Genomic DNA, 14,049 nt, shown 5'->3' with positions numbered 1-14,049 from the left:
CTTTCTTTTCTAACTAGTGTCAGGGATACCTAAGTGATTTTACAGAAGGGTAGCTTGGGCAAGGCAGCCTAAGAATGAACTTTTCACACTTTCCAAGAGGACTGTTTTCCCCCTCTCCCTTTTCAAACTTCAGCTTTAAATCATGTTTAGGTGTGTTTATGTTGCCTCTCCTCGGTCCCAGATATTAATTGCTTGCCAGCCTTCCCAGACCTTTGTGTTTACACTTTTTGGTTCTTCAACACTAACCAACAGGCACTGGAGGTATCTTGGGAATCGCAGCCAAAATTGTGCTAAAGGTCAGCAAAGCTCAGGCCGGGTGTTTACAGGGAGCTTCCCAAGGATTATTTCAGGTCACTGAGGCAGAGACTTTGCTGACTGGGGTGACGGAGGCCAAAGCCCTGCTTGTTTAATAGCATCCTTTTCGTGCCCAGCGAATGGGTGCAAAGATTTATTTCACAGTGTGTGCTTATGATGTAGCCACTGGCTTCCCAACTATTTTATTTACTTCCTGGCTACAGTCATCCTCCTTCGTGCCTTTTCTGCACCTTCTTTTAGACACAGAGCCTCTTCTATCACAGGCAACAATCTGGACAATAAATTTAGATGTTTTAAACCTGGCAGGTGCACTGAAGAGGCCATCTCCTCAGTCACTGTCCATCTAGCGATACCCAGCAGGGGCACACAAAAATGTGGCAGGTTAAACTGAGAGAAGATAGTCCTTTAAATATCCTGGTCACAAGCTATTTGGGGCTTGAAAGGTTAAGACTATCACCTTGGACTGAGCTCAGAAGTACCCTGGAAACCAGTGAAAATCTTTTGGAACAAGTTTAGGGTCATCAAAAGAGATTCCAGCCAACTGTCTGGCTGTTGAATTCTGAATAAATTGAAATTTCCATACCATCTTCAAGGGAAGCTCTACAAATAATGTATTACAGTGGTCTAACACGGATGTTATGAGACTGTGGACAATTGTAACAAAGTCATGCCTGCATGCAGTCATAGCTTGTAAACTTGCCTAAACTAGTAGAAAGCTTTTCCCTTAAGAGGCATCACAACCCCATACAGAGATATCAGCTCCCTGTGGCAGCGAGAATGCTACTAGCCCAGAGATGGAAGGAAGGAGAAGTACCAACAAAAGAAGAAGGGCAGGTGAAACTGATGGAGTCTGCAGAGATGGCAAAATTGACGGGGAAGATCCAAAACCAGGAAGATCAAGTATTTTCTAAAGACTGGAGTAAATTTGTAATTTATTTAAAAGACCACTGTGAACAGTTAAAATCTTTGGCAGGGATGCAATGACACTTGTAATATGGAATTCTTTGTGATAATTATGGTTATTTAACAGATGGATAATGGTAAAGATGCAGCAAAAATCTAATCTTAAACATGGAACCCATGGAGAGAGGGAAAGAGGTCCAAAGGTTCAAAAGTACCTTGTACTTTAATGTTTGAAATGGTTATGTTAAAATGTATAAAATTATGGGGGGGGGGATGACAATAAACAAATTATATATAAAAAGGAGATATCACCTTCCAAAATCACTGAACTACTAGGTAACTCCAACTAACAATCTTATCTGGATTAAAATTTAGGTTACTATCCAGCTTGTTATTGATTATAAGTTCAACACCCCCACTGTCTCACCCATGAGGCAGAGAGAATTGAATGTCATCAATATACTGAAGACACCTCACTCTAAAGCTCCAGAAAACTTCATCCAGTAGTTTCATGTTGATATTGAGTGTCAGGGAGAAAGATTAAGCCCTGTGAACACTATAGCACAAATGTCTTGATACTAAATTCAGACTTCAGCACCGCCCTCTGGAATAAACTCACTAGGTAGGAGCAGAACCACCACAAAATAGTGCTCCCTGTCTCCATCATGATGCAGAAGGATACATTGACCACTGAAAACTGGATAGCTCAGTTGGTTAAGAGTGTGGTGGCAGTAATTCCAAGGTTGCAAGTTTGATCCAGATATGGGATAGCTGCATATTCCTGCATTGCACGGAGTTGGACTAGATAACTCTCTGGGCCCTTCCAGCTCTACAGTTCTATGATTCTATGAAGCTGCTCAGAAATCCAGGAGAACCAGCAAGGTTGCACTCCTTTTATTGCTCTCACTTCTCAGGTCATCCATCAGGGTAACAAACCCAAGACTGAATCTGGATTTAAATGAGTTTAGGTGGCTAGTTTCATCCAACAGTCTCTGGAGCTGTATGGCCAAAATTCATTCCAGTATTTTGCCCAAGAAGGTGAGATTTGAAACCGATTCTGAGGAAAATACCTCGTAGTACAGACGACACCTATATCAGACACCTCTTAGCTGACAAAGAGCCCGAAATTAACAGGCCCGTGGCAAAGTTCTGTTACATTGCAACAAGAATAAGACGAGCAATGATGTCAACAACGGAGTTCAAATTGTAAACATCGAAGGAAGGATAATAAACAGTAGCGACACCTGAATTGAATTTTTAAAACTTTAAAAGTCGAAACCTGGTCATAAATATAAGCACCAGTTCTGTGAATTGGCCATATTTCTATTGTCATTTGTAGCACAATACTACTTTTAATGTCATATTTTTATAAATTGCTTCCTGGTCACTGACCGTATTAAAGATATTTGATTTGAAACTGGCTAATATTTGTTATAATCATCTAAGTTTGGGGCAGGCATTTTAAGGAGTGGGCAGCTGACCACTTCAGCTTTGAAGACTGCCAGGACCACTTCCTCTTGCAGCAAGGCATCAGTTCCTTATTGCGCTCAGCTGCTCAACCTTCAAGGGTTTGAGTGGGCATCTGGTAAGACATACCCTCACCAAGTACCCAGTCCACCAGGCTGTAGCAAGTTGGAACAGATGTCAGCAAAACATTTAGCAAACAAGTCAGGGCAAGACTTGAGAGTTGCCTATGTTTTCTTTGCTATTGCCACGACCACAGAGTAGGCTCTAATATGGGCCTGAGCTGAGTCATCTACTCTGCTGCTTGATTATCTGAAGCTTCTCACTAAAGCAGGAAGCCTAAGAGAAGGTGGGAAAAGGTGTTCAAGAGCAACGGTGCCAACAGGCTGAGTCATCTGCTTATTCCACAGAACTGCTAGGACTTTAACACAGATGCCAGTCATGTCAACAGAAAACTCCCCAAGAGCTGTCCAGAAACTTTCTGGTTGTGGTGGTGGCACCTTCTCCACCCCTGCAAAGGGGAAAACCACCTGCCAGCTTCAACCCCACTAGAAAGTGATTTGCCATTGACAAAGGAAACACAATAAATCTCTCTACCCCCGGGTTGTCATATTAATTGTCCCAGCATCAAACACCACACCCAATGTCTGCTACATGGATCACACTGATGGCATGCTGAAATATCCCCATGGTTGACATAACAAGAGCCATTCAGTCATGAATCAGTACTGATAGGGTAGCTCCGCTCGGATGCTGGGCTTCCCCGGTACCAATAGCCAGAAGAATTTTACTACCATCTACCATTTTACTACTATCTTACAGTAGATCTGCATCTTCACCAGCTCAAGTAGGAAGATTGTTGGACACTGGGGTGGACTGTGCACTGAGAGAAACCTTGCTCGTCTACGCTGAACATTTGCCAAGACTCTAGACCAGGGGGATGGAACTGTGGCCCTGCAAGTGTTGTTGGAATACATATTCCATAATCTCTGACTGCTGGCTGGGAATGACGGACTTGGAATCCAATAACATCTCTTTTTTTTTTAAATATTTTTATTTTTCCATATAAACACAATACAACAAACATAAACATACAAAAACAAAAACAAAACAAGAAACATGTATCATTTCATGTCCTAATTTCATATCCTATCTTCCCCGACTTCCTCATGCTTCCCCTTTCTGTATTCCAAATTCTTATCGATTGTTCAGCAAATCTTCCCTTATTTTAATTTAAATTTAGACTATTCTTCCTTGTTTTCCTTGTCTTAACCATTGCTAATAGTAACCATTTACTTTCCAGTCCAACATCATTCTAACTTTCATTAACTTTATGATATTTCTTTAAATAGTCCTTGAATTTTTTCCATTCTTCTTGCGCTGCTTCTCTTCCCTGGTTTCGGATTCTGCTCGTCATTTCTGCCAAGCCCATATAGTCTATCACCTTCATCTGCCATTCTTCCAGTGTGGGTAGTTCTTGCGTCTTCCAGTACTTCGCAATGAGTATTCTAGCTGCTGTTGTAGCATACATAAAGAAAGTTATATCCGTCTTTAACACCCCTTGGCCGACAATACCCAAGAGAAAGGCCTCTGGTTTCTTGGGGAAAGTATATTTAAATACCTTTTTCAGTTCATTATAAATCATTTCCCAGAATGCCTTAATCTTCGGGCAGGTCCACCAAAGATGAAAAAATGTACCTTCAGTTTCTTTACATTTCCAACATTTGTTGTCAGGCACATGGTAAATCTTTGCAAGCTTGACTGGGGTTATGTACCACCTATATATCATTTTCATAATGTTTTCTCTTAAGGCATTACATGCCGTAAATTTTATCCCGGTGGTCCACAACTTTTCCCAATCAGCAAACAAAATATTATGACCAATGTCCTGAGCCCATTTAATCATGACCGATTTAACCGTTTCATCTTGTGTATTCCATTTCAGCAGCAAATTGTACATTTTGGACAAATTCTTAGTACTGGGTTCTAACAGTTCTGTCTCCAATTTTGATTTTTCCACCTGGAAGCCAATTTTACTGTCCAGTTTAAACGCTTCATTTATTTGATGGTAGTGGAACCAGTCTCTCACCTTCCCTTTTAATTTCTCAAAACTCTGCAATCTCAATTTGTCCCCTTCCTTTTCCAAAATTTCCCAGTATCTTGGCCACTTGGACTCCATATTTAACTTTTTAACTGCCTTAGCTTCCATTGGCGACAGCCACCTTGGAGTTTTATTTTCCAGCAAGTCTTTATATCTGTCCCAGACATTTAGTAGTGCTTTTCTGACAATATGATTTTTAAAACTTTTATGTGCTTTAACCTTGTCGTACCACAAATATGCATGCCACCCAAAAATGTTATTAACACCTTCCAAATCCAAAATGTCTGTGTTTTCAAGAAGTAGCCATTCTTTCAGCCAGCAGAAGGAATCCAATAACATCTCGAGGTCAAAGTGCGGTCCTGTCCTATCCCTCCACTCTAGACTCAGGCTCTGCCAAGCCAGACACACCAAGTTGATTCACTCTCCCAAGCCTTCTAATCTAATGGCCATAACATTCACCCAGATTTGGGTGATATAAGCCTGGTTAGGCTCCTGAGAATATCACAAGTGAGAAACTTTTATCACCCAGGGTTAAATCCCAGGTGCCTGAGAATTATCAGGAACTGAGAATTGCTGTTCTTCTCTCTTATGCCCAAGCTTCTTGCCTGTCTTACCTTCTCATGCCTGTTTGTGACTCTCTGCCTCCTCTCTAATTCTGTTGGTTTAAACTGAGGTTTTCTGCCATCATGTATCATGTGAGAAAGTGCCTCCTCTGGGGTTTTAGAGGAAAAGGGACATTTGAATGTACCATCTCCCCCTCAGCAATATCCTCTCAATTGAGCTTATTTCTATTGTCAGAACTCAGCTGATGAGAAATGCAACTGGGCAGCAGTGGAGATACAGAAACTGCGATATTGATCATTAAACCAAGTTTTCAAAGAAACTTCATGAATGAAAGCCTAGAACAGATTTTTTAAAAAAGCTTCTCTACTAATACATCATTACTATAAATGCCTCTAACAAACATTAACATACTAGGTTGCCAAATGCAAAAGTTGGCCCTGGTGCCTTTGCTGGTGAGGATTGCCAACTTACCAAAAACATGTTTAAAGATACATGAGGCATTTTAATTGTGACAGGAATCCACCATGCAGGTTTCACACCCTTTTTGTCCTTCCCCTGCTTTGTCTGAGTGTGGCAGCCCTGAGTTTAAGTAATAGGCCTGCTGTTGCTATGTCTAGCTTGGCCTCCATGCACTATTTGGAGTGAAGCCTAACTCCCACAAGCAGAATGCAATGCTGCCGTGCAAACAAGGGATTCAAAAAGCAGAGGAACCAAAATAATGGCACGACTAAGGGGATTAAAAGAATTAAAATGTTTATAGCAGGTAATGATGACTAAATATAGCTGCGGTAATTGCCCACAAACTAAACACCAGAAGCAGCATGGATTTAAGGGCAGCTCAAGAAGTCAATATATTATTTATAAACCAGATATCTATAATTATCCATTGCACAGGGCTGTTGGGAGCCGGGCTTGCTGTGGGCAAAACACTTTTAGAAGCTGCTCCAAGTGCAAATCGGAAAAGACATTATAACTCCACAGAATAAACTAAGCCACGGAGCAATATGGGACCCAGCCGCTTTATCTGAAAAAGCACTGAGGAGCCACCACAGGAAATGAATGACAAGAAACACCTTAATCCTACTGAAAGCTGTTTTAAGGCCATCAGAGCATACACAAATGCAGAACAAGCCTATTCATATGCAATGTTTTTTTAAGGTGTACTCCTTAAAATTGTACAGCATGAACAATAATCTTAAGTTTCAAAATATATATGTATCATGTTGCCTGAATTGACTAGTTCTTTGTTGTGTGAAAGCTCAGTGGCAAACCCAGGTTTCTGTCAGGGCAATCCTTGAAACAACCGACAGACAAAAGGTCTCTTCTAACTTGAATTTCAAAGGCTCACTTATCATCCTATATACAGTGGTACCTCAGGTTACAGACGCTTCAGGTTACAGACTCCACTAACCCAGAAATAGTACCTTGGGTTAAGAACTTTGCTTCAGGATAAGAACAGAAATCGTGTAGCGGCAGCACGGTGGCAGCGGGAGGCCCCATTAGCTAAAGTGGTACCTCAGGTTAAGAACAGTTTCAGGGTAAGAATGGACCTCCAGAACGAATTAAGTTCTTAACCCGAGGTACCACTGTATATTTGTCAAATGTATTTTGGGTAAATTATGACTGGAGTACTGAAGACTGAGCTAGTGGTGATCTTTCACTGATGATCTCAAGTGACCCACCCCTGCGGCTTCATTTTGCTGCCCACTTTCCCTCATATTAAGTGCACGGCATCTCCCCCCCCCCCCCCACAACTGTGGGAAATGATTACAGGTGGAGAAGGTGGCCAGATCTTTGGGCCCCAACTGTTCTGAGGCACACAGCTATTGGTCAAGGCAAAATAAAAGGAAGGGAAGTAGATTTAAGCAGAAGGGGTTCAGAAGGTGGAGAATGGCAGATCAGTGTCTTCTTAAGTGTGACTAGAGGCCTTTTTTGGACCCAACAAAAACAGGTGTAGGTGGGGTAGCCTGAGAAGAACCTGAGGCTCCCAAGAGAAAGATGCTGCTTTAACAAGGAAACGCAAGCGATTGTTGCACAAGGCACTGGGCTGTTTGTCTTCGCTGACCAGAGAACGAGAAGCCTTGCCGTTTTGTCACAGGTAACAGGCGTGAGGAATGGAGGGTGTGTCTGTCCATGGGCATTCCATTTAATTTATTAGTCGGCACCCGTCATCAACCCACAAGTGGATAATTGCCATCATGTGTCAGGTTTCCCATCATCTTAAAGCAATTATAGACGTAGCCATCTGAACAGTCACCGCATTAACACTCTGTGGTCCCTTAGAAAGACGTAATTTAAAGGTATTCTGAGACACGCCAAAGTGACAGCTGCTAATTTAAGTGGCAATTGGGCCTAGAGATTATACATTTTAAATACAAATGGGGTAACATAAATGAGGTAGCGTGCATAAAAAGAGGTACATGTGATGCACACATCTGTTTTCCACCAGGAAACACCGAGGTAGCATTTCATTCATGTTTTTTCCAGGAGACAGAGAACAACAAGCTGAAGCAGGTCAGCAGAGAATATAAACCGCAGCAGCTATGCCATCCTCCACAAAATTCTTACAGATGGAGAAGCTAGCCAGATTATTATTTTCCTACTCCTTGTGGCAGCCACTCCTTGCTACTGTTCCTAAAATGACAAACAGAGCAGTCCTATTTGTGTCCACTCAGAAGTCAGTCACATACATTTTAAATGGAGCTCACTCCCAGATAAATGTGAATAGGAATGTAGCCTAAGGCTATGTATCACCTTCTGTACACTTCATTGGGAGTAATCCCCCTTAAACTAGTGGGACTTCTCAGTAAATGTACCTCAGATCCAGGTATAAGACAGTCAATTTCTGATATTGTGCTTACCTTTAAAGTTCTAAATGGCTTGAGATCTGAGTTAACCCAAGAACTGCCATCTTCTACAGGACCCTGCCCACGTGCTACAATCACTAGGGAGGCTTGAGTAGCACCATAGTATATTCGTGGTATCAAGCAAATAACTTTTTATTTCCTCCAACTCTCCAGCAAGTCATTTAAGATGACTCTACTGATATGATCCTTCTGTTGGCTTTTATTGTTCTGGCTGACGCCGGGTTTTATTTTGCATTTCATATGTGATAACAGTTTTTGTTAACTGAAAGCTTGTCTATACACCTTTTGATTAAATAATTAAAAACAAAATGAACTTCTATAGTCAGGGAGGAGGACCTCAGAGTTGTTTGTTGTGGTACTTTTTAAGTTTCTGTTTCAATTTAATTTGGCAACTCAGGTACCGAAGTAAGATGCACATATCTTCACGTTCAAGAGAAAAACAAGAGTATGATTCTAGATTCTCAACGTTCCCAAGTCTTCCTTTTGCAAAGATAAGGAAATAAGGCCTTTCCTTATCACAGTAGAAGACGCAGAAGTGACTTACACAGAAAATAGCCTTCAAACAACAGTAAATTGGAAGTACTATACCCTATTCCTGCTGCATAGGCAGCTATGCAACGTAATGCCATACTTCTGCTGAGCAGAACTAGATGAGACCTGAAAGTTGTTATAACAGTTCCAAAGGTGTCTCATGAGTAGCTTGTTACCTATAAATATCCACATAGGGCAATGGAGGTTCATTTAAGGTTAACGCACTGCAGAACTTTCCAGACTTTTCATGTTGGTGGCACACTTTATAGACATGCATCATTTTGCGACACAGTAATTCAGTTTTACAGTGGTACTTCGGGTTACAGATGCTTCAGGTTACAGACTCCACTAACCCAGAAATAGTACCTCAGGTTAAGAACTTTGCTTCAGGATGAGAACAGAAATCTCGCTGCGGCAGCGAGTCAGCAGCGGGAGGCCCCATTAGCTAAAGTGGTACCTCAGGTTAAGAACAGTTTCAGGTTAAGAATGGACCTCCAGAACGAATTAAGTTCTTAACCTGAGGTAACACTGTACTAGCAAACTGGAGGTGAAACTAACCCCTTTCCAGTCCCAGGAGGAGCATGGGGAGCGTTCACATGACACACCTACACACTGCAGCCAACACACTAGCATGTGTGGAAAGCTCTGATGTACTGGAAAGCCATACAATTCACAGGGTTCTCACAACCGAAGGGAGGATGCAAATTTTGCTAAAAACCTTCCATTTCCAGCATTACAGATAGAACAGACATCAAGGCACTTATACTAAAATATATTTGCACAATCTGAGGAAATGCAATGGAAGAATGGGAGTTTCTCCCCAGAGGTGCCAGAAATGACAGAAGGGTGATGGCTGCTTTCCGGAACCATGTAGAGTATTTTTCAACATTGTATTTATTGCAGTTCTATCCCACACCTTTTCTGTGGAGCTCAGGGTGGTACGCCTCATTCTCCCCCAACCACTTCTACTTGCACGACAACTCCGTGAGGCAGGTGTGGCTGAGAGACAAGACCACGGTTGCTCAGTGAGCTTCACGGCTAAGTGGAGAGTTGAACCTGGGTCTTCACGGTCCTGTCTGGACACTCCAACCACACACTTGCATTTCTAAGTGCTGCAGATACGGTCTATGTTTGTCATGGAGCCCCACCAGAGGCGTGGAGGCCATCAAGCTGTTGCTACACTGGGACTGGGAGTTGCTAAGAGCTTTTCAGTGTTTTGTTAAATACACAGCACTGTCTGTGACGTGCACTGCTGTAGAAAGCAAACACCAGACAAAATGCATTAAAGCAAAAGAAATGTTTGCAGTCTAAATGTAAATTGAGTGCAAGGATATCAGCCGTATAAAAAGAACTGGAAATTACAGAGTTTCTAGGAGGAAAGCCGTATCAGTTTAAAAATTCATTCATTTATACCCTACCTTTTCCCTGACTGAACTCAAGGCTAAAAACGGAGGGGGGGGGAACAATAATTAAAAAACAGTTAAACAGATGCACCCATATCTGGACAGGGATAGCCTAAATTCTGTTGTTAATACTCTGGTAATCTCTAGGTTAGACTACAGCAACACATTATACATAGAGCTGCCTCTAAAGATGGTTTGGAAACTTCAGCTGAAGATTTCATAGTATCATAGAACTGTAGAGATGGAAGACCACAAAGGTGATCCAGTCCAACCTCCTGCGATGCAGAAATCTTTTTGTCAAACATGGGCACAAACCCATAACCCTGAGATTAAGAGTTTCATGCTCTACGGACTGAGCTATTGCAGGTTGCTCACCAGGCCAAAGTGGCCAGGTTGCTCACTGGGGTGAGACACTTTGAGCGTATTACACTGAGTTTGGTTTCACCTTCTGGGTTTATGTTGAATGTGCTAAAGGTAGCCCCTATTTTTCAAGCAATTTTTTGCTTTCTTTGCAAACTATAGCATCGTATAGCAAACATCCTTCCTGTTTGCATCCTAGTGCAAACAGAATCAGCACTCACCATTGAGAAAAATTGGACTGATAGTACTCTCGTTCCAATATTTAAAGCCATTGGCACCAGACAACCTGCCCTTCTCTTTGCCATCTTGATTCTATTTGCAGTGATACAAAACGTCCCGTCCCCCCACCTTGACTTAGGGATACGCTGGCAAATTTTGAGCATTGCTGCTATAAGCAATCTAATAGGTTGCTTGCAGTGTATTTGCAAAGAAGCAGGATATTTGCCCACAGTATCCTGTTTGCTTCTTATTTATCAAGAGCCTTTGCAGCATCTTGGAATGTCTAAGCATAACATTCATATTACAAAAACATTTTACTCACAATAGCTCAAAGCAAGTGGCTTGTCGTATACATAACTTTCTAACAGCTGTGGCTTTGTTAGCAAGGTGCATTCCTTGAATAATGCTTTTGGGGAAGTAGGAAGAGAAGGATGGGACAAGAGAGATTTAGAAATGATTCATTCTCGCAGGTACATTAAGTACCAATCTCTTACATTGTAAATTTCCCATGGGAGGAAATTTTTAGCCTGGCTCCTTCCTGCTATGGTCCCTCATGCCTCCTGCAACCTTTGCTCTGGAAGGTTGTGGGAATGTCCATAAAAATGAGTATCAACAAAAAGTGCTTAGTCTCCCCACCCACTAAAAGACCCATGCAACGGCTGTTCTCAGTTTTAACATGGGCAGCAATTAGAGCTGGAAAATAAACAGGGATGGGCAGTTTTGACTCTCCAACAGCTCCAACTCCAAGCAGCCCCAGCTGGGATGATGGAAGGTATACCCCAAAAACATCTGAAGGGCACAGGACCCCAATCCATGATGTAAAATGAAGTACAAAAGGAATAATTCTGGATGCGGCAGCAGGAAAATAGAGAAGTTTCAAGTAGTACTACAGTGGTACTTCGGGTTAAGTACTTAATTCGTTCTGGAGGTCCGTTCTTAACCTGAAACTGTTCTTAACCTGAAGCACCACTTTAGCTAATGGGGCCTCCCGCTGCCGCCGGAGCACGATTTCTGTTCTCATCCTGAAGCAAAGTTCTTAACCCGAGGTACTATTTCTGGGTTAGCAGAGTCTGTAACCTGAAGCGTATGTAACCCAAGGTACCATTGTATAGCCATGGGGTGGCCATGGCTATCCTTGGGGGAGAGTAGGAGTATAGGTTTTGGGACAACAGTAATTACTGAAGGCAGGCGGTCAAGGAGGGGGCGTCCCTTGAAATATGTCACATGAGAAAGTAAGCAAAGGTCAGAGACAGTATTAAACACAGCATGGGTAGCCCAGCAGGTGTCAAGTGAAGTTAAGGCTAAGAGATTAAGAGACTCTCAAGTGAAATCCACTTAAAGATCTTATTCAGCATTTAGCAAAGAGATAATGAGCTTTAAACCCTTGAATAGCTTACTAGGAAAGCAACAAGTGAAAAGGATCTAGGATTCTGAAGCTGAAGCAGAGGCTGAAAAATCTAATGAGGGGCCAAACTGTACATGTTATACTAACTATGGATCCGTGCCTTTGAGTGTGTTCCTCTCCCACCCCACGAATTGCCAGTGAGTCCTTGACCATCTAAGATTGCAACTCAAGTGTAGGGGCAGGTGACTTTAATCCTACAGCCCAACTGTGGTCCTGCTTTAAACTGGGACCCCATCCACCTGCAATTTACAATTGATAAAAACCGTCCCATTCCCTACAGCTGAGCTCTTCTCCTGCATGCAAATTGCAGGGATGATGCCCCTAATCTGAGCTGGGAAAAAGAATTCCCCTAACCCCCAGGGCTAAGCTTCTGATCTAGACTGACCCACTTCCCACAATTGCAATTTATGTGCCCCTTCCCCTCACTTAAAAGCACAGATATGTAGCTAATATGTCCTCAGATTTGCAGAAAGAGTTCCTGACTAAGGGTGGGTGGGGTGCTTCCCTAGTCAGTTCAGAAGGTCTGGCAATCCTACCTTACGGGCCCTTCACACACATACTAAAGCCCTATGGAGAACTAGAGGGGGGCAAAAACCAAGATAACAACAAGAAAGCTTCACTGTAGAGATTTAAACTCAGAATCAGAATAAATCAATCCAGTTAGCAGCTGTCCATGTGGAAGAAAACACAATCCTTTAGCTACACTTGAGGAATCAACAAAAATAATCTTATAAAACAGGAAAGACCGAAATATTTCCCCATTTCTAATCCTGACAGAAAAGTTTAGAGGTATTCCTTTGGAACAGTACTGTTACCTCATCTTTCTGGGCTACTTTGCTTCCCTTCATTCACACCCCCATGATAAAAAGATATGCTGCCTGGCGGCTGTTGCCCCTCTCACCAGATCATTTTAGCATTCATGCAGCTTATTTTTTTGGTATGTCTCATTCTCATTATTCATCCTCCTCTCCCCCCAAAATGCTGCACACAACTCTTTTCGAAAGCTGAGCTCCTCAAAATGTTGTTTTTTACTTTAAATATATCCAAAGCGAAGCAAGACTCACACAAGAGTATTAAAAGCTCTGCCTCATATGATAACCAGTACAGCTTATGTGAGTTTTAGAAGTCTACATAAACACATAGGCAAAACAAATAGTTTTTAGAAAGTTTGATGAAGAGAAGGTGGTGAAGAAAAAACAGAAAGGGTGCAACGTTTTGTAATGATTTTCTTAGCACTATACTAGCCCCGCTCTTTGTTGGTGTAAGTCAGGGGTAGGAAACATCTGGCCAAGCCCATCGCAAGGCCTTTTTGGCTCATCCGAAAGAGGTTTACAGGCACTGCTGTTTGGTGCCGCCTGCAAAACTCTGTGCAAAGCATTTTAAAAGACCCAACTATCTTCTGATAAGCCTTTTTATCTAGCAAATGTATTGTTTGTGGGAAGCAGCAAACTGACAGTTAACCACCAGGAAGGAATCAGGGTAAATCTACACACCAAAGGAATGACAAACTTAGCAAAGAGGGAACTAAATCAATATTTTTGGTGCATGAAATAATGACTCCTTATTTTGCTAAAAATAAAAATGAGACTACACAACTGAACTTATACTTACTAATAATCAATATAAAACCACCACACTTGTACATTACCGTTTTTCTTAGCACAGAAAGGAAAGTTCAAACATTGTAGATCCTTTTGCTTTTCATAGCATGGGATCATGTTGATCTCCTCACAAATCACTGTCAGCTGCCAGGCTTGCAAAGATGTACCCACAGCTACCAAATTATGCAGGAAATATACCATGATACCGTGGGCCCAGTTTGGTATTTAAGCAAGGTGGGAGAAGAGGATGCAGGGGCGGTATTTAATCTACCACACCTACAATATGCAGTGCTATTCATATAACAAAAATTCACAC

The sequence above is a fragment of the Podarcis filfolensis genome, assembly GCF_964270895.1.
Source record: "Podarcis filfolensis genome assembly, chromosome: 1".
Classification (NCBI taxonomy): domain Eukaryota; kingdom Metazoa; phylum Chordata; class Lepidosauria; order Squamata; family Lacertidae; genus Podarcis; species Podarcis filfolensis.
This window is presented reverse-complemented; position numbering follows the sequence as displayed.